At 47.7% G+C, this 27,565-nt stretch overlaps 1 long non-coding RNA gene across 4 annotated transcripts in view; it reads left to right on the top strand.

The window, feature by feature from the left end:
* LOC132665262 (uncharacterized) overlaps positions 1 to 26,762 on the top strand; it is a 101,551-nt gene extending 74,789 nt beyond the window's left edge. The window contains exons 3-4 of one of the 4 annotated variants that reach the window (XR_009604036.2): positions 16,706 to 16,944; positions 26,652 to 26,760. This is a non-coding gene — a long non-coding RNA (uncharacterized LOC132665262). Of the gene's footprint in view, positions 1 to 10,993; positions 13,489 to 16,705; positions 16,945 to 18,020; positions 18,661 to 26,651 lie in introns of those variants that run through there. The other 3 variants (XR_013551407.2, XR_009604037.3, XR_013551408.2) reach the window with 3 other exon arrangements.
* Positions 26,763 to 27,565: the final 803 nt, after the last annotated feature.

Here is a 27,565-nt window from a genome sequence, read left to right as displayed (position 1 = left end):
TGGTTTTTGGTGCTTTAGGGACACGCTTGTGTTGTATTCCTTAATGTTTATTTGGATATGTGTCACAAATTAGTGTAAGTACAACATGAAATCAATGACGAAGGGAAATGATTGCTGGAATTATAGGTATGTGGGCAGGTGTGCCCATGGGTGTAAAACTTCAGCGTGTAAGCGTGGCCTTCTAGCACAGCAGATGGAAGGATAGAGAGATCGGGTCACACAAATCACCCACAGAGTTCCTCACTATTCAGACTTAAATCACCACGCTGTGCTGTATTCTTTTCAGTGTCACATAAAAATCGTGAGTAATTTCTAGAATGTGGACGTGACAGAAATTGTGAAAGTACCGCATGAATAACCGACTTGGGAAAATTTGACCTAAAAATATGCCATTTGATTTGCATTTCTGTGTAGTGCAGGGTAATTGCTTCATCCACCCATCCACCCACCCATCCACCCATCCATCCATCCACCCACCCATCCATTTACCCATCCACCCACCCATCCACCCATCCATCCATCCACCCACCCATCTACCCACCCATCCATTTACCCATCCATCCATCCATCCATCCATCCATCCATCCATCCATCCAAGCACAGGATCTGTTGCTGCCTAGATGCTATGAAAATATAGGTAATTAAGACATGATTTATGACCTTGAATGGCTCACGCCGTATTAGGAGAGACATAGGGCCATTTGAAAAGCTTCCCTATAAACATGGGCACAAAGCATAATGGGACATAGAAGAATTGAGACGAGAGAGCTAGAGAAGGTTTGCAAAGGAGGTGCTGTCTGAATTGCATGGTGAATTTGAGTGGGACTTGACCAGACAAACGAGCGTAAGAGTGGATGGCATTTCAGACAACAGAACTCACATCAAAAGTTGGAGGCATGTAGGAACATGGTTTGTAATACATCTTTTTGCTACTTGTGTGCAGGGAAGGGACGTTGTATAAGGTACACACTGGGGAAAGAGGCATTTGTATAAGGCTATACATGTAAGTGAGGTCTTCGAAAACTTGGAAATGTGTGTCGGAATTTTGACCTGGTTTGTGAGCCCAGGATGATAGATATGAGACATGCATGCCACCGAATTCTCTAGCACGTCCTCGTGGCAGACATAACGAATCAGCCCGGGGTTGCTTCCTATGAGAGCGAGTTCCTTCTCGAGACAGAGCTCGCTGTAGCTGCCTCTTGCAACTGCCTTGAAATGGCAAGTGGGATGAAACCCATCTCCCATTTCTGGCGGAGAATAGAGCTGGAAAGAGCTTTTAATACGGGTTGTGGCACGATGCAAACGAGGCCAAGATGTGCGCCCCAACTTTTACATATATAAGACAATCAGATGGACAAACTAGTAGAAAAAAATGAAACACATCCACTCCCATGCTTTTCCGGTGGAATCAGAATTACATGATCGGGGTTACAAAATCATGGTTCTTGAAGCAAATACAGCAGAAGATTTGCACTGTTTGCTTTAAAAACCTTTGGTTATTTTTTTACCGGTCATGAAAAATGAGGAGATTCTCAATTTCTTGTTTTGTTTTGTTTTTCTTGAAAACTCTGAAGATTCACAAACACTCTGTCAGCATTCTCATCTGGCAACAGTTGGGTCCCTCCGATCAGTGGCCGCCCTCCTGGTAGGAGTTTGCTCACTCCCGCTAGCCACAGTGGATGGCATATCTCTAATATCGACACCAGACCTACTCCACTGATCTCTGTTACCTGCCTGGACCCTACAGGGATTTTTTTTTTTTTATTTTGGTTCCTGCTTATGTGTCCAATGGTATCTCATAAAATATTCCTAGACAGTGATCCTGAAAAAATTATGGATAAATGGCATTTTGTAAATTGAATTCTGAATTCTGTTACGGATAGATTAAATTGAGGTTTTTGGATTTTTGGTGTGTTTTTTTTTTTTTGTGCTCATGCAAATTCAGGTTTTCCCATATCATAGCTTTGCAAAGGAAGGGATTCTTTTTTTTAAATTTATTTTTATTTTTTAATTCACATCCAAGTTAGTTAGCCTGTAGTGCAACAATGATTTCAGGAGGAGATTCCTTAATGCCCATTTAGTCCATCCCCCCACCCACGACCCTTCCAGCAACCCTCAGTTTGTTCTCTGTATTTAAGAGTCTCTTGTGTTTTGTCCCTCTCCCTGTTTTTATATTATTTTTTCTTCCCTTCTTCTATGTTCATCTGTTTTGTATCTTCCGAAGTCACATGATATTCTCTGCTAATTTTGCTTAGCGTAATACCTTCTAGTTCCAGCCACGTAGTTGCAAATGGCAAGATTTCATCCTTTTTGTTCGCCGAGTAATACTCCATTATATGTATATACCACATCTTCTTTATCCATTCATCCATCGATGGACATTTGGGCTCTTTCCATACTTTGGCTGTTGTCGATAGCGCTGCGGTAAATGTTGGGGTGCATGTACCCCTTCGAACCAGCACACCTGTGCCCTTTGGATAAAGACCTTGTAGTACAATTGCTGGGTCGTAGGGTAGTTGTGTTTTTAATTTTGTGAGGAACCTCCACACTGTTTCCCAGAGCGGCTGCACCAGTTTGCATTCCCACCAACAATGCAGAAGAGATTCTCTTTCTCTGCATCCTCGCCAACATCTGTTGTTGTCTGAGTTGTTAATGTGAGCCATTCTGACAGGGGTGAGATGGCATCTCATTGTGGTTTTGATTTGTGTTTCCCTGATGATGAGTGATGTTGAGCGTTTTTTCATGTGTCTGTTAGCCATCTGGATGTCTTCAGATGAAGGGATTCTTAAATTTTATTCTGAGAGGATAACTTCTTAGGCTGTGCACAACAACACAGTCATGGATTGTAACCAGCCCGTCTCATAGTAACACAATCGAATGCAACATCTTATAATAAGACTTTCATTGCTTTTGTATAAAAAGAGCCTTAAGGTTTCCAAAGCTAGTTCTGATCCTGTGCTAAAAAATGGGGTATATTTGGAGTTCCATGACTGGCTCAGTCAGTAGAGCATCGACTCTTGATCTCAGGGTCATGAGTTCAAGCCCCAAGTTGGGTGTAGAGATTGCTACCAAAGAAAAAAAAAGAAAAGAAAAAAATGGGGTGTAATGAAAATGCCTTGAGATGTTGGCAAAGGTACAAATTTTCAGTTACAAGACGAGGAAGCTTTCGGAACCTGATGTGTAGCACGATGACTACGCTTACCAACACTGCACGGGGTGTTTGCATCTGGCCAAGAGAGTAGATTCGTGTTCCCACCACGCACACACACACATACACGCACGTGCACGCACGCACAAGCTATATGAGGTCTTGGACACGTTAACTAGCTGGATTGTGGTGATCATTTCACAACATATGCATATATCAAATCATCGCGCTGTGTACCTTAAATATACAGGCTTTTTATTTGTCGGTTGTCCCTCAGTCAAGGTGGAAGAAATGTGTTGAATCAACAACTTGGCGGGGAAGTGAGCCTATATGGAACATGTCGGGGGTGAGCGAGAATCAGAAATCCCTTCAAATAAAGTGACTTGAATGTATCACTGTCTGCTGCAGGAAGAAGAACGTTCTAGAAACGGCTGATGCAACTCTGGGACACAGGGAAGGCACGGGGCAGAACTCCCGTGATACAGTTCCCTCCGGTGTTTTCATCAACGCAAAACCTTTCTTGCTCTTAGGCGAGCGCGCACGGTGCTGGCGAGATGAAACTCTGAGTCCTGGCGTCTGGGACGGGTTCCCGTGACCCCTGACTACTCCCAGCACCGTGCTCTGGGTCGGGGGGCGAGTGGTTCCTCACTGGGGGTGTCCACGGCCCCCCACCTGAGGCCGTGGCAAGTGGGCACGGCGTTATCAGCATCAGACGCTTTTAATACATCGGGAAAACGGTGAGCTACTCAGCTCTCGGTTCCTAGTGAAAGTCCTGTTATCGTTTGCTCTTTACAATCCTGGATACAGTAATGAGGTTTTAAATCCTTCAAACGCGCGCTAAAAGGCAGTTCCCGGCTCTGTTAGTGTGACCTTTTCAGCGCCACATGATTTACGTGGCTGGTGATGTGTCTCCCTCCTTCTGAAATAACTGCCATCAAAGGAAGGGATGGGGGAGTCAGGAGGGTGGTCTAGCGGGGACACGGACGGTTTACGAATGGTCTTCCGCGGCCGCCCGACAGCCTTTGGCATTTGAAAGGCCTGATGAGGTGTAATTGGGCTGTGGGTTGTTTCCTGGAAACCTAGGAACGCACGCATCACCTCCCGCGCCTGTGTGGTCCACCCCTGACCTTGGCGGGCGTCACCGCAGAGCCTCCTGGTCAAATCACGAACGATCTCAGGGGCCGTGCGGTTCTCCGCGAAAGCCACAAGGCCCTTCTGATCTTCATGTGAGTTGTTTGGGTGATTTCTTTACCATCATTGTTTATCTCGGTAACAGATTGGATCATTGTATTTATTTTCTTTGTAAGTCTACTTATTTACTTTGAGAGAGACAGAGAGTGCGAGCAGGAGAGGGCCAGAGAGAGGGAGGGCGAGAGAGAATCTCTTCCGATGTGGGGCTGGAACCCAGGAACCACGAGATCGTGGCCTGAGCCGAAACCAAGAGTCGGTTGCTTCACCGACGGAGCCCCCCAGGGATCCCAGAAATTGGATCATTTAAAAATTTCAAGAAGCTTCGGACGGTGCCGATAGATTTTCGTGCTTGATGGCATAGATCGTGCTACCTGGACTGTTTCTGTAATTGTAGTAATTCGCTGTGTGATCTTCTTCTCCATTCTTCCACATCTCTTTGTCACTAACGCCTCAAAGAGGACGGCCAGATGCTAACTTTCCTCAGTGCCTGGTCCGCTGTCCCAGGTCCCGGCAGGCGAGTACTGAGCAGAGATCACAAAACCTGTGGCCGACGGGAGGAGGCAAGGAGCACTCGTAGATGAACGGACCATTTTGTAGTGATTTGATTTTTGTGTATTAAACCTGTAGACCTATTATTGACTTCTTCAGAGTTCTGTGTCAGCCCTACTTTTTTCCTTCTCAATCACATTCCTGTAAGGCTACCTGTCATCCCGCACACGTGAGGGGGCGCGGAAACAAGAGCAAGCTGGGTGACAAACAGCAGACAGTCCACTCAGGGGTGAAGATTTTCTAGAGCCCAGGGGCCCGAATGTATAAACGGAGACGCGTGCCTACTCCCAGCCGGCTGGTGCCATGCAGGGTTGCTGAGTTCATTTCCCGTTATTCTGTATTTTTCAAGAGAGAGCTAGCATCTTGAATCTTTTTTTTTTTAATGTTTATTTATTTTTGAGAGAGAGAGACTGAGCACCAGTGGGGGAGGGGCAGAGAGAGAGGGAGACAGAGAATCCAAAGAGGCTCCAGGGTCCGAGCTGTCAGCACAGAGCTCGACTCAGAGCTTGAACTCACAAACCATGAGATCATGACCCGAGACGAAGTCGGACGCTTAACTGACTGAGCCACCCAGGCACCCCATTATTTATTTCTGAGGGAGAGAGAGCAGGGGAGGGGCAGAGAGAGAATCCCAAGCAGGCTCTGTGCTGTCAGCACAGAGCCCAATGCGAGGCTCGATCTCATAAACTGTGAGATCATGACGTAAACCGAAATCAAGAGTCAGATGCTTAACCCACTGAGCCACCCAGTCGTCCCATCATTGTCTTTTTGATTATAGCCCACAGGGTAAGGCTGGAATGGTATCTCACTGTGTTCTTTCCTCCCTTTCTTTCTTTCTTTCTTTCAGATTTTATTTTTAATTTTTTTTAACATTTATTCATTTTTGAGAGACAGAGAGACAGAGCACAAGTGGGGGAGGGGCAGAGAGAGAGGGAGACTCAGAATCCCAAGCAGGCTCCAGGCTCCGAGCCATTAGCACAGAGCCCGACATGGGGCTCGAACCCACGAACCGTGAGATCGTGACCTGAGCTGAAGTCGGATGCCCAACTGACCTTAAGTGTTTTTAAGTGAAAGCTGCCAGTTGAAAAATATTGGCTCTACCTGTAAATACGAACCCGTATTTATTGCATACAGAGTTGAGATTTAAAGCGTGAGCTACTGAGCCATACTGGTGACTCAGAACCTGAGCCTGAGGACGAGGTACATAACTCCCCTTATCCCTCGGTTTCCCCATCTACGAATGGGGGATGGCAGTTCCACGTGGAGCTTTCCTGAAATTTTAACGTAATAATGTGAGCGGCACCCTTAAAGCAACGCCTGGCCCGCGGTGGACGTGTGATGAGTGTTGGGTGCTTTCACCGCATCACTTCAAACAGCGTGTTGGTTAAACTCGTGCTGTAAGAAATAGAACCTGGGGGGCATCGTGGTTCAAGCACAGCAGCAGCGAACTTGCTCCCGCCACGGCTCTGGACTGTGGGCGCCTCGCCAGCACGTAGGGATTGGAGCCCTCGCCTGGGCCATTTCTCTGGAATCTCAGCATCGCCTGCTGCGTCCGGCTGGCAGAGAGGACAGAGCACAAAGGAGACAAGGCGCGTCTCAAATGGCACGTACCACGTTGTCTCACACGTCACCAGCTAGACTTATGCGCCCAGGCCAACGCGTGGGGGGCTGGGAAACGGAAGGGCTGTCTGGTCCCCCCAGCCGCTGTAGCGGAGGAGTGATTCTGGTGGAGCGCTGGCTGGCTCCCTGTGATTCCCCCCCCCCAACCTTTTTATTTAAGTTTCTTTATTTCTGAGAGAGAAAGAGAGCGGCAGAGAGATCGGGGGACAGAGCATCCAAAGTGGGCTCTGCACCGACAGCCCAGAGCCCGACGCGGGGCTCGAACTCATGAACGGCGAGATCAAGACCTGAGCCGAAGTCGGACGCTTAACCGACAGAGCCCCCTTCCCCCGCCCCCGGGGCCCCCCTCGTGATCCCCTTTATAAGCACATGCAAGTCCAAGATGTGGTCCTCGTTTGAAAGCGGAAACATGTTCTGTCGCATGTTGGCTCACCGGAAACTGACCTCTTCTCCAGGGTCACTTGGGGGCTCTGCGGGCTGCCGGGAAAGTACACGGTGACCCAGCTCTTGTAGTTAACTGGCCAGGGTACATTAAACGGTCACGCACAGCTTCGAGCATTTGGATCGTCCTGCCTTTCAGTTTCTGCTCGGACCGTGTCTTTAAGCCACATTTTTTTTTTTTTTTTCCCTGCAGAGACAGGAGCCAGAAGCAAACGTGTATGGTCTAAATACAGCTGTTTTCCTCGGGGCTTAGTGGGTCGACATGCGTGACTGCGGGACTCGGGGCCAGGGGGGCGGGGAAGCGATAAGACAAGACACAAATGACAGGGTGATATATATTCACAGCGCTTGGAATTATTCAGCAATTTTGCTTTGCACACCTGAGAAAATAGTTTTATTACTTGAACTGAGGAGACGTTTTCTCCCTAAGGGGAAAATTTTAAAGATGTTACGAGAGGAATACACTCCAGCCACAGTAGGAAGAGAACCCTGAGTGAGTCTATGTAGGAAAAGTATCGTGTTTTCTGTCCCGACACTGCCACGTTTAAGAGTGTGATCTGTGCCCTTAAGGCGGGAAGATTGAAAAACTGAGCTTCTTTCAGGCTTAATTTAAAATCTCTGGCTCAGACTAAAATAAAAACGCACATTGCAAACATCTCATTTTTACCCCATTTATCTCTATCTCGTGCCCTCCCACCTGAAGGGAAATTGTTTCTATTAATTTATACATAGTCCTCTTGTTTGATTATGTGAATAGAGGAAAACATTTATCCTTCTAGCCCCAGGCCCTGGTTCTTACGCAGAATGTAGCGTCCTTTCTGCAGTTTGCTGATTTCACTTCGTAACACAGCCTGGAGCCCTTTCCATGTCTGTATATAGTGACCTCGTTCTCTGTCACAGCTCCCTATGTCCAGGGTGGGGCAGGCCAGACTTGGCTTCTGGGTTTTTGGGTTTTTTAATTTGTTTTGAGGTCGGGGGGGGGCAGAGAGAGAGGGACAGAGGATCTAAAGTGGGCTCTGTGCTGACAGTCTGGCAGCTGTGAGGCTCGAACTCACAAACCGCAAGATCGTCGTCTGGCTCCTGGTTTTCCAGTGCCCTGTGTCGGTCGAGCCTGCTGGCTGCATTCTTGGCTCCGAGCAGCACGTGGCCCGGTGGTGGTTCGGCACCATTGCCTAGTCCCCTCCCCCCAGTCAGAAGCTTCCAGCAGCTGCAAAGGGAAGCCCCGATGCCTGCGTTCACACCCGTAACTGAGGTTGCACACCCCGATACCACCTGTGGGGCCCCCGTGTCCCCACAGCCATGGCTGCCACTTCGGTTCTCAGGGGCGCCGTGGGAGGGTTTCCGCACCTGGGGGTCCGCTGGGGCACCTCGCCGTTGCCCCCCGCCCCCGCCACTCCTGAACTTGGCTCGTCACTTGCCTTGACGTCTCCAACTCTCCTGAGCCGCATTTTGGTCTCCGGAATCCAAGATGTCCCTGTTAACAGATAGGTGGCCATGAAACCTCCCAGCCCTCGACATTGAAATATTCCTTAAGAACGGGAAAGAGAAGTCAACTGATGTTTTTAAAAAAAAAAATTAAGGAAACAGGACGGACCGTTGGAAGCCAGAGGACCAGGCTGGGCTGCACCCCGGTGGGGCTGCGGGGGTCGCCGCCGAAGCCCGTATGGCAGGTGTTCCACTAGGGGGACGGGAGCTCACGGGGTCACGCGCCCTGGGACCTGGGCAGCCCCACCCTCGATGCCTCGATGCCCGGCTGTGCGGAGCAGAGACACTGCCGCCGGGTGCGGGGTGCCAGAGGGAAGCCCGTGGCCCCTCCAGACTGTCCAGCTGGAAGTCAAAGAAGATGGTCGAAAGTGATTGAGTCGGAAAGAATAAGCCAGAGGGCGTCGCGAGAGGAGGCTGAGTGCCCACGGGATGCAGGTGCCGGGATCGCAGGGGTGGTGACCGTCAGGACAGCTGCAGACTTAAAGGGGTTGGTTGGAATTAACCCAGTGCTTCCCGGCGTGGGGTCTCCCTTTCCTCTTTGGTTTTCTCCCTCTACTTCCTCATGTCCACACCCTCCTGGGACGCAAAGATGGGGCCCTGGCCCCCGACAAAAGGGATCGGGGTGACGCTTAGCTCGTGGGAAAGGGCTGATTGCCTGCAGTCAGTTACCACAGCAGCCTTCCTCTGTACCTCTCTGCACTCGATGAGGAAGACTTCGCACACTGACTCCTTCCATCCTGATGTCACGGATGCGACAGAAGCGAGGGGCCGTCACTGTTGTGTTTCACAAGCCACGGAGAAGGGATTGTTTCAGAGGGCAGCTAGTCGGTGATGGGAACGAGCATCCAGCCCGGTTGTCCGTCTTCAGAACTGTGGTTCCAGCAACTAGGCCAGGGTTTCTGCGTGGCTTGCCACCTGCAAAGGCTTATTTTATTTTTAATGGAAGTTCCATGGCCTCATCCCTTCACGACTCTAATTTAGCCAACAGTCAGTATGAGGTGGGGCCCTGGAAACGATGGAGTTTTAGAAAACTCCCCCGGTAAGGATAAGATTTGGAAATCTCTGGGCTGTCCTCAACTTGGCACGTAGCTGTACCCTCCTCAACCCCAGAACGATGCCGCTGCGGCTGACGTTGCCCTTGGCGGCATTTAGAGAAGAAATCCTGTTTTCGTGATTTCTCTCTGTTGTTTCTCCTGCAGCCGTCACGCGTGTGCGGATTCACTGAGTCTCCGTCTTTCCTTTCTGTTCTGTGACATTCATCGCTTCCTTTATTCAGCAATGACTACTTTGTCTGCTTTAAAAAAAAAATTTAATGTTTATTTATTTTGGAGAGAGAGAGACAGAGCAGGGGAGAAGGGCAGAGAGAGAGGGAGACACAGAATCTGAAGCAGCTCCAGGCTCCGAGCTGTCAGCGCAGAGCCCGACGCGGGGCTCGAACCCACGAACTGTGAGATCATGACCTGAGCTGAAGTCAGACAATTAACCGACTGAGCCCCCCAGGCGCCCCTACTTTGTCTGCTTCTAAGAGCAAACCACCGAGGCATGCCCCAAGAGGGATCAACCAACGAGCAAGTCACAGTTCCTCTACTCCCGGGATACGTGCATCAGGTCTGTATCTTCTAGAACAGACGTCGATGGTTAATAAAGGCCTCGCCAGTGTCGAAAACACTGATTTACTTGCCAATACACCTTTAATGCTGGGAGTGAACTTGCTGAAGGCCCCTCCCATCCCTGCATTTGAGGCAGGCTCTGACCAGTTTGTCCAAAGGCGCAGAAGTTGGCAGGCTGGGGAGTGTGAGTCAGAAAAAGGCGTAGAGCCAGAGGGACGTGGACACAGCCGCAGAGACGGCACTCAGTGGCCACCGTGTCCCCACCGGTGGAAGCGGTTCAGCCGTACAAGGTGGTTCTATCTTGGGGCGCCTGGGTGGCTCAGTCTGCTAAGCGTCTGACTCTTGATTTGGATCAGGTCGTGATCTCACGGCTCGTGGATCTGAGCCCCGTGTCGTGTTCTGTGCTGACAGCACTGAGCCTGCTTGGGATTCTGTCCCCTTCTCTCTCTCTCTCTCTCTCTCTCTCTGCCCCTCCTCCTGCTCGTGCTGTCTGTCTCTCGAAATAAACAAATGAAACAGAAAAATTGGTTCTATCTGGGGGAAAAAGGGTGAGCTGGAAATAGAGGCAGGCATGGGCTTGGAATACACCCAGGCTATGTGCCCGTCCCGCTGTCACTTCTGTGTCGCTAGTAAGTGATGCTGCACGTCCTGAGAAAAGAGGGGGCGGACTCGAGCCCGGAATCACTTGCAGAGGGTGAATGCCGCGCTCCCGGCCTATTTAGAGCCGGTGGCACTGTCGGGGGAGGGGCGGGGCGAGATAGATGTGTATCTGTGTCTTTGTTTAACGATGAGGGGGTCCGCGAGTGGGAGGTCCGGCCTCACAGAGCGGCAGAGTCAGGCGAAGGAGGAACAAGGTGTTGGCGGGACACGGGATTCGGGCCGGTGACCCAGGCCGTCCCATTCAGAGGCTCTTCTCCTGTTTATTCCCTTTGCCCAGACAACTCGCCAGGAGCACTGAGAGCCTTGGCTGTAACCCAGATCTCACCGCGGGACATCAAGTCAGAGAGGGGTGGTCCCCCACGCGGGGAGGCTGGCTCAGGTCGACTACCGCGTTTCTGAGTTTGCGGTGTTCTCTGCCTTTGCCGTGAAACGCTTTGCAGCAAGCACAGGTCCCTTTCACAACGGCGTCTCCACAACCAGTGTGTCAGAGAACCCACGGAAGAGGGGTGCCTTGTAAACACTCTAGGAGTAAAAGCAGCAGCCTTCCGCGAACACCGTCGCAGGTAAGCGCTCCCTTCTCCCTAGTTTTGGGAATCACTGTCGGCTCAGGAAATCAAGCGTCTGGAAGCAGCGAATCCCCCAGCACGGGGGGCATAATGACAGACACGAGGAGCGCCTCGGGAACAGTATCGGATTTTCAAGGCAGGAGAAAAAGCCGGATGGAGGGCAGAATATGGTCTCCCGCAGTGCGAACACAGAGCGAATTAAACGGGGAAGGCTTTATGTGAAGAGTGCCTTCCGGCTCCTCGTGGGGAAGGTGCTGTCTGGGAAGGCGGGGGAGGCCGAAACGATCATCCCTGGGCTTGGCAGTGGCTCAGATTGGGAACGGAGGGAGTGGGGAGCCTCACTTCTGATCAGGCCCAGCCTGAGGCCCTAGGGATAGGCCACCTGCCTTCTGGAGGCGGTGTGTCAAGTGAGAAGGCAGGAGGCGAGGACACTTGTCACAGAGGCTGGGCGTCCCCAGGAGCTGGCCGTGAGCCTCTGTCTGTGTGATCTCTTCGTGTAAATTCCTTAACCACCGCACCGATCTCAGGCAACAGGTGTTTCACTAGCCCCGTTTCACAGATGGGGGTCTGGGGGCGGCGAGCCGGAATGTTCTGCCCAAGCGCCTCTGTCGAAAGGTGTGAAGACGGGGTGTGAAGTCAGGCAGCTTGGCCTCGAATCGTTCTGTCCCTCGCATGAGCTCCTGGTTCTGCGTGGCGGGGGTTTCCGTCTCCATTCCCAGCTCTGACGTTTCTCTGCCCACAGCTTGGCCGCTGGCCTCAGTTCCCCAGCCACGTGTGGAAGTGTCACCGGCATTTACTTCAGCCTTTCGCTCAGCATACTCAGCGGGGAGCAGTCAGGGTACCTGCAGCCCCCCGCAGGAGGCACGGGGTCCCACAGTGAGGCTTAGTCACCTTTACACTGGGGAGGGGACATGCTCAGCGTCCCCATCTGTCACTGTAACACGGTTTAGTTCCGACTCTGATCGGGACTCAAGGAAATCCAGCCCAAACCAGCACAAGGGGCATAGCTTCATTTAACCACACTAGAGTCAGGGCAGGCAGGGTGTGAGATCAGCTGGACCCCGGGGCTCGGGCAGCACTTGGAACCCTTTTCCTCCTCCTCGTCCTCTTCCTTTTCTTCACATCTAGCAACTCTGACTCTAGGCTGCAGACGGGCTTTTCCTAAGCCATAGGAGATACACTTTTGGACGATTCTAGACCCGCACAGGGAAAGCCGCACCTGCCCGGAGTTCGGCCCCAAACAGAACAGCCCGGGGAAGGACGCTGATTGGCTCATGTTCCCACCTTTGGACCAATCACTGCGTTTGGAGGAGAGAATTCTACAGACGTATCTGCTTAGCGGCTGTTGGCGATGGGGGCACTGGACCCGCACGTTAGTGTTCTATTGCTGCTGTAATAAATCGCCACAGATTCAAGGGCTTAAAACATCAAAACTCTGTCCTCTTCCAGTTCTGGAGCTTGGAAGTCCAAAATGGCAGCTACTGGCGTAAAATCAAGGTTATGAGCAGGGCTGCACTCCTTCCGGAGGCGCCACGGGCAATCTGTTCGCCTGCACTGCCCAGCTGCGAGACCACTTGCACTTGGCCCCTTGTTCCATGTCCGAGGCCAGGAGCACAGCATTCTCCAGTCTCTCTGACATCATCTGCTTCTATCCACACACCTCATTCTTCGGCTTTCCTGCCCGGCGGCCCTGCTCAAGGTGACCCTCGTTCTCGTCTCCTCCGTGGGTTTCATCGTGTTCCCCCAAGACTCATAGTTGAGGCTCTAATGTCCAGTTCCTCAGATGTGACGTATGTGGAGACAGGGCCTCAAATAAAAATCAGGCCGTTGGGGTGGGAATGAATTCAGTCTGACTGGTGGCCTTCTAAGAAGAGGACATTGGACACACAGACACCAAGGGGACTTAGGCACAGAGGAGACACCAGGTGAGGACCCAGTGGGAAGACAGCCATCTGTGACCCAGGAGAGAGGCCTCCAGCCCTGCCGACCAGGGCGGGCAGCTGGTGGCTGGCTTGTCTCTGCCTTGCAGCCTCACAGAGCAGACAAACGAGCCATCGTCTCGAGAGATGGTGGCTGCCCAGGACATTCTCCAAGCCCCCCGGCAGGTGGGATCCCAGCGTCCCTTTGTCCCTGATCCGTTGAGATCATTCTTGGCTATTGCATCCTGCAAAGGAGGTCAGTGGAGCACTCGCGTCCAGGACCGGTGATTCCTGAAGCTTCTGGCAGCTTCTTCCCCAGTCTGTCGTGTCTCCGCGAGACATGCCTGTCACAGGTCCATGTGTCGTCTGCTTTCTGGGGGGCGGATCTGCACCAGGCCCAGGCTCCTGCTAGACCAGGCCTGAAGGATTGGATTTTCCCCATTTTGTCTAAGCAGGTGTTTCCGATACCAGGAAATGTGGTTTTCACCTACTTGCACAAGCATGACCGACAGGCTCCAGATTGCCGTACTCATCGTCCACGCTAACATTTCTCACCATTTGTAAAACTTAAGCAAATGATTATAAAAAGGCCACCACGTCTTTCGGGCTCCCCTGGGGCATCCTTTCTGGGTGCTTCAGGCGGGCACGCGCATTGTTTCCCCCGGAGAACATGGGGTTCTCCCGGCCTTTGGCGTTCTTACTCACGCATCAAGGTAGAAGTGTTCAGCTTTCCTTAGAGCTGTTCGATTTACATACATAGTTTATTTGGTGGAGTTTGCCATAGAGGGAGTCTATGTTGATTTAGTTTGCTGCAAGCTTTACACTCCAGTGTTTAGAGAAAGTAGCCAAAAAAGCCTGACTTGCCTTCTTTTCCTCTTTAAAGTCTCTTATCCTTGGACAATGGTATTTTGAAAAATTCATCCTTATATTATAAACACAATTGGCCGTCACATCAAGGACAGAATTGATGTTCTTTTTGTTTTTAAGGATTTGATTTTTTTTAAATGTTATTTTATTTATTTTCAGGGAGAGAGAGAGGGAGAGAGCCAGCGAGCGTGAGCAAGGTAGACAGAGAGAGAGACAGAGAGAGAATCCCAAGCAGGCTCCACACTGTCAGTGCAGTGAACTGTGAGATCGTGACCTGAAGCCAGAGTCAAGAGTTGGACGCTTAACCGACTGAGCCAGCCAGGCGCCCCCAGAATCGACGTTCTAAGAAAAGAATACATATACCGTGGCTAGATACACAGATTTCACAGTGTGTAACCAGATTGTGTCTAAAATCTGTCCCTGTGTCAAACTCAGAAGCACATAAAATTCTTTCAACATATCTATGCAACTTCAAGTTCAAGAGGGATGTAATTTTAAATGTCTCTTATAGAAATTCCAAAAAGTAACGCGAAACAGACTTCACACGAAAACTCAGGAACGCGTACGGATTCTCAGAACCACGTTGCTTGCTTGTCAGTTCCTAGTGTTCTCATTTATAATTAACTGGCACGATTTTCATGCAGTCCCAGGATGCTTGTAGAGCGATCACGGGATAATCACATCCAGTGGAATTCTCATATGTAAACAGAAGATTGCTTTCCAGGGACTCTGGTTCTAACGTCTCAGTGGGGCTTTTTAAACCACTAATTAATCTAACCGGTAATTGTTAATGAGGCTCATCTTTAAGCAACTTTTTTTTTTTTTGCGTGGAAGAAGTATGTGAACTCCTGGCAGGCTTATTTTGTCCTCTGACAGTTGGAAAATTATGGGAAAAGAGCAAAGGACCCTCATGGGAGGGGAATAAAATTCCAATTAAACTGGCTGAATTTATGCAGTCACTTTATAATCAATACATGTTATTATCCAAACTAAATTTGAAAATTACCATTGATGTGCGTGAAAGAGAAATCATCTAGGAAATAAATTCTGATCAAAGTTGTCAATATCCCGGGGGGAAAGGAAAAGAATGATGGTTCTATTTCCCTGCACTTAGAAATCCATCTGTAAAATGATCACAGTCATGAGTCTGGAAAAAAAGAAAACCTTACAGTTTGTGCCTGGAGGGAGAAAAGCGTGGGTATTTTCAAAAAGTACTAAACTTTTTGGTTTCTAACGTGCAAGAGGCAGCTGTTGTGAAGACAGAGGGTAGAAACTCAAAGTGTAAAGAGAACAAAAAATGTGAAGATCTGTGCAAAATTTTTAAATAAAAAATATTTGTGAAAGGATAGCATAAATAATTCTAAGCAAGATAAGGATTCCAGGTTAGGGTTATGGTGCAAAACGGCCATTGCTTAAGACGGGCTGTTAGAGCAGCGTTGGCCTAGCCTGGCTTCGTGGGGGTCTCTGGGGGGGGGCATTGGAATCTCCTAGCAGAAGGGCGCTAAGGAGCAGGGGTCGGCAGGAGCATGGGAAGGTCATCTGAGTCAGTGCCGTGACCCCACATGACAGAGTTATTCAGAGGAGCTCAGTGCCCCCCCATATGTTCACGGGTAGGAACTCTGCGCCCCAGCCTGAGCCTTACCACATTGACAGGCAAGAAGGTGACAAGTTCTTTTCTCTCTCGTTCGTGGGCTACCATGTGTCGGGAACCAGGGACCAGGTACAGTCATGGGTGGCGTGGTCCTGAGTCCCAGAGATCGGCGTTCAGTGGTCCTACTAGGGTTCCACCCTGACGGAGATAGACACTGATCAAGCCAAGGCCCTTTCAAAGTCACTGGAACAACTGGTGGGTGACCCCCGGGGAGGGGGACACTTGGGAGTATCTGGAAACATCTGAGATTGTCAGGACTGGCATGGGAGCAGCTGGCGTGGACTGTGGAAATCTGGATTCCGGGAAGACTGCTAACACCCCACTTCATACGGACCGGCCTCTCTCCCCGCACCCTGCCCCCTCCTAACAGAAATTTAAAAAAATAAATAAAAACATTGTAAAGTAACTTTCTGGGGGCGCCTGGGTGGCTCAGTCGGTTAAGCGTCCGACTCTTGGTTTTGGCTTCAGGTCATGATCTCGTGGTTTGTGAGTTTGAGCCCTGCATCGGGCTCTGTGCTTATAGCACAGAGCCTGCTTGGCATTCTCTCTCTGTCTCTCTCTCTCTCTGTCTCTCAAATAAAATAAAATAAATTAAGCAAATAATAATTTCATGGCCCCAAATGCCAATTGTGTGAGATTGAGAAACTCTGGTCTAGAGAATGAATCCAAGAGACCCACATGCTTTTCCAAAACCAAGCATAGCCCTTAGCCCACCCAGATGGGCCACGAAGTGACACGAAGCGAATATGTACGCTTATCGAAACAGGGTTATGCCACCTGCTCTTTTCAGAAAATGGCTTCAATTTCTCTGCATTCAGGTCTCAGTAACTGGAAAAGGCGTCCCATGACTCTGTTTCTCTGATCGCATCGTCTCAGCAAAGCAGGGGCTGAGTCACACAGCCCCCTCCCCAAGAATGGGGACCGTGGGGGTGGGGGTGGGGAGGGACACGTGGCTGATGCAGAGTGCTCGTGCCTGCATCACAGGTGTGTGATCGCAGGTGTGAGGCCGAGTGTGACCGCGACTCTGGAAGAGCCGGCAGTGCACGGCTTGCACGGACGCCTCGGGAAGGGACCCTGCGGTCCCGGCACCCCCACCTTGTCTGCTGCTAATGCCTGATCCATTCCCAGCGAGGAAAGGAGCCACAGGACTGGAGAGCAAATGAAAGCTCGGTGGGAAAGGAGGGTGGCGTTGAACTGGTCTCCGATCTAGCGTGAGTAACAGTCCAACGGAAAGTCGGTAAATGCTGACCTGCTGTAATGGTTCCATGTGATCCAGTTGGGCAGCAGAGTTGTGTCTGTGTCTCGTATTCTTCTCTTTTCCCAACAAGTCCATTGGAAACCAACAGGCACTGCATCCTGTGATGCGTAAACCGAGGCGCGAGGAAAAGAGCGTATGAGAGCCCTTGCCCGTGGTTCTCTGGGGTCATAGCTCATTTTCCCTGAATTAATCCACCGTTTCAGTGTCTGAGCTGTCAAATTACTGATTGGAAAATGTGTAAGTCAGGTCCCTGTCTTTTCTACAGGGCCGAGTGGCCGGGACTGAGGCAGGGGCTTCAGCTCCCTCGAGAGGACAGCAAGCCTGTGACCTCGTGAGGCCTCATGGTGGGGGTCCAGATCCCCTGTAAGACCTCAGAGCCCAAAAGGTGGGAGTGGATGAGCTCAGATCCCATGGCCCAGAGATACTGCTGTAGAAAGAGATGCTTTGGAAATACATTCAAAATATATGGGTGGAGAGGCCATGGCCATAGAAAGGACTAGAGTTTAGACTCATAGCTGCACAAATTTTGAGAAAAGGTGGAAATGGAAACCCCTTGATGTTTTTCTTTTTTCTCTTTCTTTCCTTTCCTCTTCTCTTTCTTTTCTTTCCTTTCTTTTCCTGTCTTTTTTCTTTCTTTCTTTTCTTTTCTTTTTTTAATCTTCTTTCTTTCCTTTCTTTTCTTTTATTCCTTTTCTTTTCTTTCCTATTTATTTTTTCTTTTATTTCCTTTTTTTCCTTTCTTTTCTTTTCTTTCCTTTCTTTTCTTCCTTTCCTTTCTTTTCTTTTCTTTCCTTTTTGCTCTTTTCTCTTCTTTTCTTTCTTTCCTTTCTTCCCTTTCTTTTCTTTTCTTCCTTCCTTTTCTTTTCCTTCCTTTCCTTTTCTTTCCTTTTCTTTTCTCTTCTTTTCTTTCTTTCCTTTCCTTTCTTTTCTTTCTTTTCGTTTCTTCCTTTTCTCTTCTTTCTTTTCTTTCCTTTTCTTTTCTCTTCTTTTCTTTTCTTTCCTTTTCTTTTCTTTCTTTTCTTTCTTTTCTTTCCTTTTCTCTTCTTTTTTTTCAGGAATGAATAGCATCTTTAGCAATACACAAACATGTGGAAGGCGTCTTTGCATTTTACGTGCAGGATGCTAGGACTACGCTGAAGACTCCAAGAGCAGGAAACACGTGGGCAAATTCATCTGGAATTTTCTTGTAACGGGGATGAGTTTTTTTCCCTCCACTCCGCTAATAATTCTGCTCTTGATTCTCTCTGTAGACGTAGCATCAATGGTTCTTAAACTCAGCAGACTACTTCCCCTGTAAGATCAGCCCCGGATAAAATAGTACGCACTATCTTTTCTGCAAAAGAGCAGTATTTTAAACGGACGGTGAAAAGTTATACAGATTTCATGTGTGCAATGCGGGGAATCTACTGGAACACTGGAAGGCATGTTGCAGTAGGAACATCTTTAAATCCGAGTGTGCCCCGGTAGGGCAGGCTTCATTTCAGGCTGACTCTGTGGCTTGAGGCATTTACGGTGTTTGAAATACAGCGGGTGTGACCTGCGAGGCCATCACCCTGCGGCCAGACAAAATGTCACCTACTATGAAATTCTGTCTTGCCTTCTTACTGTGTTTTAACTACACTGGCCTCTTTCATCAGCGTCTGTTTTCCGTGCTTTATTTGGGGACATGCCAACACCTGGAATCTCTTTGTTTGCCGTTTTATTTGCCTGGAGCAGCTTCTTCCTGAGCTTTGCAGCGCTGGTCCACAATGCCGTTGAGTCCTCAAGCCAGATGCCACGAATCCTAAGGCCTTCCCAGGTAGCACCACTGACTACCACTGGTCACGTTATTCTGTCATCTGGCTTTATTTCCTTCTCATCATGTGACACTTGCTGAAATCATCTTGTTATGTTTCATTTTTAAAAAATGTTTATTTTGGAGAGGGAGAGCAGGGGAGGGGCAGAGAGAGAGAGAGAGGGAGACAGAGGATCTGAATTCGGCTCTGCACTGACAGCAGTGAACCTGACGCGAGGCTCAAATTCACGAACCGCGAGATCATGTGTCACCTGAGCTCAACTGGATGCTCAACCGACCGAGCCACCCAGATGCCCCATTGTTCTATGTTATATTTAATTTTAACATAATATATAACAGGTAACACATTTATATAATATGATATAAAATAATATAAGATAGATTATATATCAATATATAGTTATGCTAAGTAGCATATACTATTTATGTACTCTATATTTTATTTGGAAACCTATAAATACGTTCTTATGCCATATTGATTATTGTATATTAGCACATATATATTACATACCCATCTCATAGCTTGCTATGAGTGAATAAATTTAGCCATTAAGCATCATTGGTTGCTAAGATTAAAAAGCATGTAAACTTGCACCTTGAATTTTGCTAAACATGAACTATACTTATTCCAAATACAGGAAACCCGAGTCTTACCCAGGTGCCAGGCTTCGGGAAATATAAAAAAAAGAGAAAAGGCAGACTGCAGGTCTGGGAAATATCATAGGTCGCGAAGTTCAGATTCTTCAACAGATCAATTTAAGGGAATTTAAAGGGTGGAGAGTAATTCTACAGTTTAAAAGCAATTTGAAGGACATCTAATTTTTTATAAGTAGGCCAGATGAGAGTACTTTGAACAGGGTTACCTAGGGAGCGATAAAATAATGCAAAGAAAGGGAGCTGTCCTTTCAAGCCGTGGATGAGAACTTGCTTGCACACCTACCTCCTTCCAAGAAACCGAGTGGGGGCCAGGCCTCTGTGTCTTTCCACCCACACTCACCCCTGGTGGATGAGAATCTGAGGAAGGGACAGAGTGACAGGGGCTCTGTGTCTTGATGCCTTTTTACTGCAGCAACTAGACCACAGCCGTTGCCCTCCAGAATCTTCTCCGTGTTTCCTGATCGAGACAAGTGCCCTGGGGCCACCCCAAGCCCAGATTTATTTTACGAGGGGTAGTGCTGGGAGGGGCACACGTGGTTAGACCTGAGGGCTTCTGCCCGTGTAGTTCTGTTACTTCTGACAACCTTTGAAAAGGAGGTAAGTACTCTTTCTCAATAAATTATTCTCTTTATCAAACCCATCAAAATCAAAATGCTGTAGAAAGAATGACCTGGTAATATCTACATCTGCATCAGCATCTGAATCTGTAAATCGTCTGTATCTCCCTATATGTCATGTATGTCTAGATCTGTGTGTCTGTATCCAAAAATTGACTTACTGATTGATGCAGATATATTACATATACATATATATATATACATATATATATATATGTATATATATATATATATATATATATTTCAAGGTGGTGTTATTCGTAACCCCAGTGTCCTCACCGTTTGGCAAGAGTCCAGCCACAAAATACTACTGGGTCTGCCGAAAAAGGTGACCCTGGGCACAACTCACACACAACTTCCTTTGTGTAGCAGAGTAAGAGCCCTGAACTGACATCACCAAGGACAGTGTCTGTATGTATAAAATGGTATACAATGGGTCAAGACACTGCAGGCTGACCGAAGACGGGCGGCAAAATCGACAGTTTGCGGTTGAAATTGCTTGTAGGGAATCCATTGCTGTGGTAACCCCGTACCCCCAGCTTCTCACGGAGCCTGCAGCCCCCTTACTTTCATTCAGCTTTCTGGGGAGAAGTGCTCTTAGAAAGGCAACTGATAGTCAAAGGAGGTGATAAATACGATGTTCGTGTCTTTTCTGGAGGCAGCAGAGGGAGAGGAAGGGAGGTCGGCTCAGTCACTGGGGCGTGAGTTGAGTCTCTGTATTAGATGTTCATTAATTTATGCTCTCCTTCCTTCTTACCACAACCAGGTATTGAGTCCCTACCACGTGACGGTCCTTTTCCCAGGAATCAGGACATGTTGGGAAAGATCCTTCCCTCAGGAGTTTATATAGTTACGTGTGTGCACACATGTCGGGGAGGAAAACCATTTCAACAATTAACAAGTAAGTGTTTTAGGTCAGGTGCGGCTAAATATGATGGGAAACAAAGGAGAGGACGGTACAGGGAAGGTTCCTTGCAGTGAAGACACAATCACTGGAGAGGGAATGATCGGGAAACCTCACTGATAAACTGACATTTGAGCATGGACCTCGAAGAAGTGAACTGATAAGCCAGGGGATGTCTGGATGAAAGGACTGCTCTGGAGAGAAGGAAGAAAGAGTTCAAAGGTCCTAAGTGGGGAGCATGACTGCTGGGTTAACAGAACAAGAAGAAATCCATGCCGTCCCAAAGGGGCAGGTTGTGGGATATGAAACCCGTGGTAGGTTGGGTGGTGGTGGTTAACCACATGCCGTAGACGGTTATGTCTGCTACCTTCCCGCCATGGGCCCCCCCACCTTACGACACACATACCACCTGCTCACGATTCATAGGGCAGGAGTAATCACGTGTTGCTGCACAAACAGAGGGTGTCGGGAATTAGCATTTCATCATGTTTCTCCCCAGGGAAGAGTGGATAGTACTAATAACTATCATCACTATCTCGGGAACGCTACACAACTTTTTCACTAACATAGCGGGCAATCCAAAATAATTGGAGACGTTGTGTTATTATTCCAAGAGGACTTCGCAGAGCATTTGCGATAGACATTATTATTTCCCACCGAGTACCGTCTGGCATTCTGATGTGATTGGAGCGGACCTGGTGACTTTTGAAGTGATTCTTGGTAAATTGACTGAGTTGTCAGCACGAAAGATGTGAAAATAATAAAATGATTAAAAATACATCCTAAGAATTTCAGGTCTAGCCAAGAAACAGGATAATAGAATGTAAATTTGAAGAAATGAAAAAAATCAATAATTTAAAATAGACTCCAAATGACAGAATTAGTAGACAGAGATAGTAAAACAATTATTGTAGCTTTATTACATACAACTAAGAAACTATAAGAAAAATTGAACATATTAAGTAAAATTACTTTTGTTTTTCAGATCACATCTGAGGTATGAAAATAACAGTATCTGAGATGAAAAATACATCAGGCAGGGTTTGACATAGATGTTGAGGGAGAATACAAGATTAATGAAAGTGAAGCTATATCAATACAAACTGTTCAAAAATGGAACTCTAAGAGTGAAGAAATCTGAAAACAATATAGAGCATTAGTTAACAGCGAGAAATTCTCAAAAGGCCAAGCATACATATAATTGGAGGCCCTACAACAAAGGAGAGAGAAAAGGGAATATTTTAAAAATGTTTTATTTATTTTGAGAGAGAGAGAGAGACAGAGCGAGAGCAGGGGAGGGGCAGAGAGAGAGGGAGACACAGAATCTGCAGTGGGATCCAGGCTCTAAGCTGTCAGCACAGAGCGCGACTTGGGGCTCGAACCCATGAACTGTGAGATCATGACCTGAGCCAAAATCAGGTCACTTAACCAACTGAGCCATTGAGGGGCCCCAAAAAGGGAATATATTCCCTTATTCCAATATATTGGAATATATTCCCTATATTCCAATAGCCATAATTTGGCTATTGTTGAAATTCATGTAGACACTCTAAGCTCCCAAAATAAAAGCCAGAGATCATCAGATTATCTTAAAAAGGCAGATTCAACTAAAAATATTAGGAAATTAGGAAAATAGTTTCTAAGTTTCTAACTTTTTTAAAAAAAAAGTTGTAGAAATTATAGCCCAAAGTAGTTAGTTAGTATTTACAAATCTGATTTTAGAAGAGAAAAGAAAAGAAAAGAAAGAACAAAACAGTCCCATAACCTAGAGAACTGAAGGGTTCAATGGGCCCATGCAAGAGAAATCCTGAAGAAACTAGACTAAGACAGGTCATAATCGAACTGCTGAAAAGAATGAGCTTTCTGATGAAGAGAAATCCTAAACCAAAAGGATGCTTTTCACGCGGAAGGACACAGAAGTCACAGCAGATTTTTTGCTGGACAGAAGAGGGGCTAAAAGAGTGGAACAGCATCTTTAAGGCAGGGAAAGGAAGCAAAAAACAACTGTCAACCTAGAATTTTTTTCACAATGAAAACATCTTCCAGGGCAAAGGTGAAAATTTGCTTCACCAGAAATATACCACAAAAAACCCCACAAAGTCTTACAAGCAGAGGACAAAGACAACCAGGTGGAAACCTGCAGTTGCCCAAAGAGATTAAGACCATCAGGAATCACGCTTTCATAAGGAAATGTGAAGACATTGGTTTTACTACTTAAATAGCTGAAAACAGATCAACTGTTTAAAGCAACTGTAGTGATAAGACATCATCTGGGGTTCATGGCAGGTGCAGAAGTAAATGTGTTGCAACAATAAAAACAAGAATGAAAAGAAGAAAAGGAAACCTACCAGTTTAATATTCTTATATCAGGTATGAATTAGTGTAAAATAAGAAACATAGAGGTATAGCTAATAAGTCTTCCCCCAGAAGAGATTAAGCTGAATCATACAAATTACACAGTTTTTAAAAGCAGAAATAGAGGGAAGAGGGGGAGACAGATGGGCCAAAGAGAAACCGAATTGCAAGACGGTAGTTTCAATCAACCATATCATGAGTCACTTTTTAAAAAGTATAATTTATCGCCAAGTTGGCTAACTTACAGCGTAGACAGTGTGCTCTTGGTTTTGGGGGTAGATTCCCATGGTTCATCGCTTACGTACAACACCCAGTGCTCATCCCCACAGGTGCCCTCCTCAATGCCCGTCACCCATTTTCCCCTCTCCCCCGCCGCCCCCCATCCACCCGCAGTTTGCTGTCTGTATTGAAGAGTCTCTTGTGGTTTGCCTCCCCACCCCCTGTAAAAATTTTTTTTCCCTTCTCCTCCCCCATGGTCTTCTGTTAAGTTTCTCAAGATGCACATATGAGTGAAAACATACGATATCTGTCTTTCTCTGGCTGACTTATTTCACTCAGCACAATACCTTCCAGGTCCATCCACATTGCTACAAAAGGCCATATTTAATTCTTTCTCATTGCCAAGTAGTATTCCATCGTATATATAAACCACATCTTCTTATCCATTCATCAGTTGATGGACATCTGGGCCCTTTCCATAATTTGGCTATTGTTGAAATTCATGTAGACACTCTAAGCTCCCAAAATAAAAGCCAGAGATCATCAGATTATCTTAAAAAGGCAGATTCAACTAAAAATATTAAGAAAATAGTTTCTAATTTTCTCTGAGACTTACTCTTTAAGCCATCAGCCAATTAGAAGTTTACTGCTTAAATTCTGTATTCGAGGGGCGCCTGGGTGGCTCAGTCGGTTAAGCGTCCGACTTCGGCTCAGGTCATGATCTCGCGGTTCGTGGGTTCGAGCCCCGGGTCGGGCTCTGTGTCGACAGCTCGGAGCCTGGAGTCTGCCTGGGATTCTGTGTCTCCCTCTCTCTCTGTTCCTCTCCCGCTCATGCTCTGTCTCTCTCTGTCCTTCAAAAATAAATAAAAACATCAAAATGTTTTAATTTTAATAATTAATAATTAATATTAGTTAATAATTAACTAATTAATAAATAATTCTGTATTTGATGATTATTGACATGTCACTCTATTATTGATGTTAGTTCATTCTATCATAGTCAGAGAACACACTTTACATGACTTCAGTAATATAGGTCTACATTTGTCACATGGTCAAGATTATGATAGAAATTGACAAATATCCCATGTGCTTTTGAAAATAAAATTATTTTCTGCTGTTTTTGGGTGGAATATTCTAAGACAGCTTTTTGGTTGTGTCTCTATATTGTTTGTTGTTATGGTCCCTTCCCTCATTCTCTTGCTTTGACTGCTTTACTGAGGTATGGTTGCCACACAGTAAGTTGCATATTTTTCAGCGTAAGACCTGAGGTTTTGGTGTACATATGCATCCGCAAAACCTTCGATACAGTACACAAAAATGAACATATCCATCCCAGCACCCTCAAATGTTTCATCATGCACCTTATCCTTCTCATACCCCATCCCCAAGCAAACACTGGATATGATTTGTCTCGAATATTATATAAACTGAATGATAGAATAAAATATATTTTTTTAAATTGTTCTCATCCGGTGTAATTAACGAGCCTGAGATTCACACACGTTGTGCACGTGAACAGTGTGCTTCTATCAGTCGCTGTGTGGTCATCTGTTATGTGAACATAGCAGTTTTTGTCCGTCCGCCTGTTGGGTTGTTTCCACTTTGGGGACGTTAACATTAGCATCTGTGTGCCAGTACTCAGGCGGACAGACGTTCTCATGCTGGATTGTGGGTAGTGGTCCTCTAAGACAATGCAGTTGTCACACCTCACAGAACGATGCACTGAAAGGGGTAAATTTCACTGGGCATAAATTTAGAAAAGGCATCGCAGATGATGCTGTTAAAATCCCCACTTTGCTGCTTCCCCACTCACTTCCCTTATTCATGACAGCTCAGGCATCGAGCAGAAACCCCTCGCTCCCTCCACCCTGCCACGCAGTCTCCTGACACTCAGTGATCAGAAACTACTTTGTTAGTCATCAGGAGTTGTGGTGTTGGAAGAATGTTTCAATAAACAGTACAACTACCTGTACGTAGTTTTTAAAACACAAAATGCAAGCATGATCCCACAGCGCTCACCGTAAGCAGGAAACAAGATCACTAAAAAAAAAATTGATGCTGAAAAAGAACACAGCATGTTAACATGTATGGTGACAAGTATTTGCATTTAAGAAATTATCTTCTGGGGCGCCTGGGTGGCTCAGTCGGTTAACCGTCCGCCTTCGGCTCAGGTCATGATCTCGCGGTCTGTGAGTTCGAGCCCCGTGTCGGGCTCTGTGCTGACAGCTCGGAGCCTGGAGCTGCTTCGGATTCTGTGTCTCCCTCCCTCTCTGCTCCTCCCCTGACCACGCTCTGTCTCTGTCTCTCTATCTCAAAAATAAATAAACACTAAAAAAATTTAAAACCACAGCATACAAAAAGATGATGAATTTAATACTGTAAATAACTCCCTATCTTTGAACGACAAATAAGCTTTTCCGTTTTTCGGGGAATCAACCCACTATTTCTAATTTTGGCCAATGCTCAGCATGTGACGACGTACTGTGATTACTTAGGGTTTGATAGAAAGTAAGGGCTCCCTGCTACCTGCAGGTCCCCCTCGGGTCTTTTAGGCTGATTCAGGTCTCCCAGCTCTAGTGGCTTTCTCCTCACTGCCAGGAAGAGTGTCACAGCACGCTGGGAATGGCAGAATGGCTTCCACAGCTCAAGGTGAGATCTGAGACCTGGGTAATTAGATCAGTAGCCAGGTCTAATTATGAGTGGATAATGGAATAATATTCAGGCTGATTAACTGTGCAAACCCATTATTTGCTCTAATGGAAAGTTCACATTCTTCTTCCTGAGCGGAATCTGACTCACAGATGGGTTTGCATGTGGGAGTGCGTGCCGGGTGCGTGTGTGTGCGTGTGTGTGTGTGTCCTACGGACTCCAGCTCAGCCCCAACCTGCTGTGTTTGGGCTTGTGTGGGGACGAGTATGACCTGGGGGAGGGTGGGGTGGGTGGGGGCGGATGGGGCAGGGGCAGGGTCCCTCTCTGCCTTTGTTTAACTCTTTGATACTTTGTCCCTCCTAGATATGTTTGGGCCAATTTTGGTGATTAAAAAACATTGCCATTAAAAAATATCGCCTTAAAATATTATTTATCTCAATTGCAAGCTGTTTTTTTTTTTTTTTTTTGTTCCTTTTACATTTTGCAGCTTGCCCCGCGCTCCTCCCCGTGGTCCTGGCCTGAGCGCCAGGTGCTGTGCTGTGTGCCACACACCCAGTCCTGCTCCCTGATGCCCGCGCAGGGCCCCCGCCAGCAGCAGGAGGCACGTGAGCTGCTCTGTTGTGCTCCCCCGGCGGGCAGGGCCTCCCGGAGGGGATGCCAGGGGAAGCCATGGCTCAGAGTGGCCCGTGGGGGGAGAGGCAGGAAGGGGACTGACCCCCCCCCCCCGGTTCTTCCCATCTCCCATGTTCCCTTGGACCGAACTCCCTGCATTGTGGTTTCATCGTTTCCCCAGGCTGCCAGACGCAGGTCACCGCAGGAAAGCGTTCTACCGGGGCTGGAGGAGGCTGGAGAGGCCGGAGGCCCAGGGACCACGGCTGTTTGTGAGTTGCTGTCCCGGACAAGGCTGTGACTCCCCGGGCGAGGGGCTGGCGGGGCCCTGCAGTGATGGGGTGAACAGTGACATGTGTTCAGTGCCCAGAGTTCTCTGCTATTTGCTTTTGTTTGTTTTGTTCTTGTCTTCTGTCCTGTTTCTAGTGTAACCGGTGGGAAATTAAGCTGCAACGGACTCTGCCTTCTTCCCCTGAAGTTTAAGTTGCACGGAAACGACGGTCGGCATCTAAATGAACCCAAGTTGGGTCTTCGTTGTAATTGTGAACATAAAGGCCATGGAGGGCTGCTGGGCCTTCGGTGCCGGAGCAGGAAGGAAGTTATCCCCGTCAGTGCGTTTCACAGGGCCGGGAGAGAAGTCGTGTTCTGTCACAGGCTCCACATTTATGTTCAGTGTGTCAGATACGCGTGGATTTTGCAGGGAGATGTGAAGAGATGTGTGTTAGGGACAGCATCACGATGTCAGAATCGTGAGCTGCGTTTTCTTCTCTGTTCTAGGCTGTCCCCAGCTGT

The sequence above is a fragment of the Panthera onca genome, chromosome D3 (assembly GCF_046562875.1).
Source record: "Panthera onca isolate mPanOnc1 chromosome D3, mPanOnc1 haplotype 2, whole genome shotgun sequence".
In the NCBI taxonomy this organism is placed as follows: domain Eukaryota; kingdom Metazoa; phylum Chordata; class Mammalia; order Carnivora; family Felidae; genus Panthera; species Panthera onca.
The sequence above is the reverse complement of the archived record's forward strand: the minus strand, read 5'-3'. Positions and strand labels throughout refer to the sequence as shown.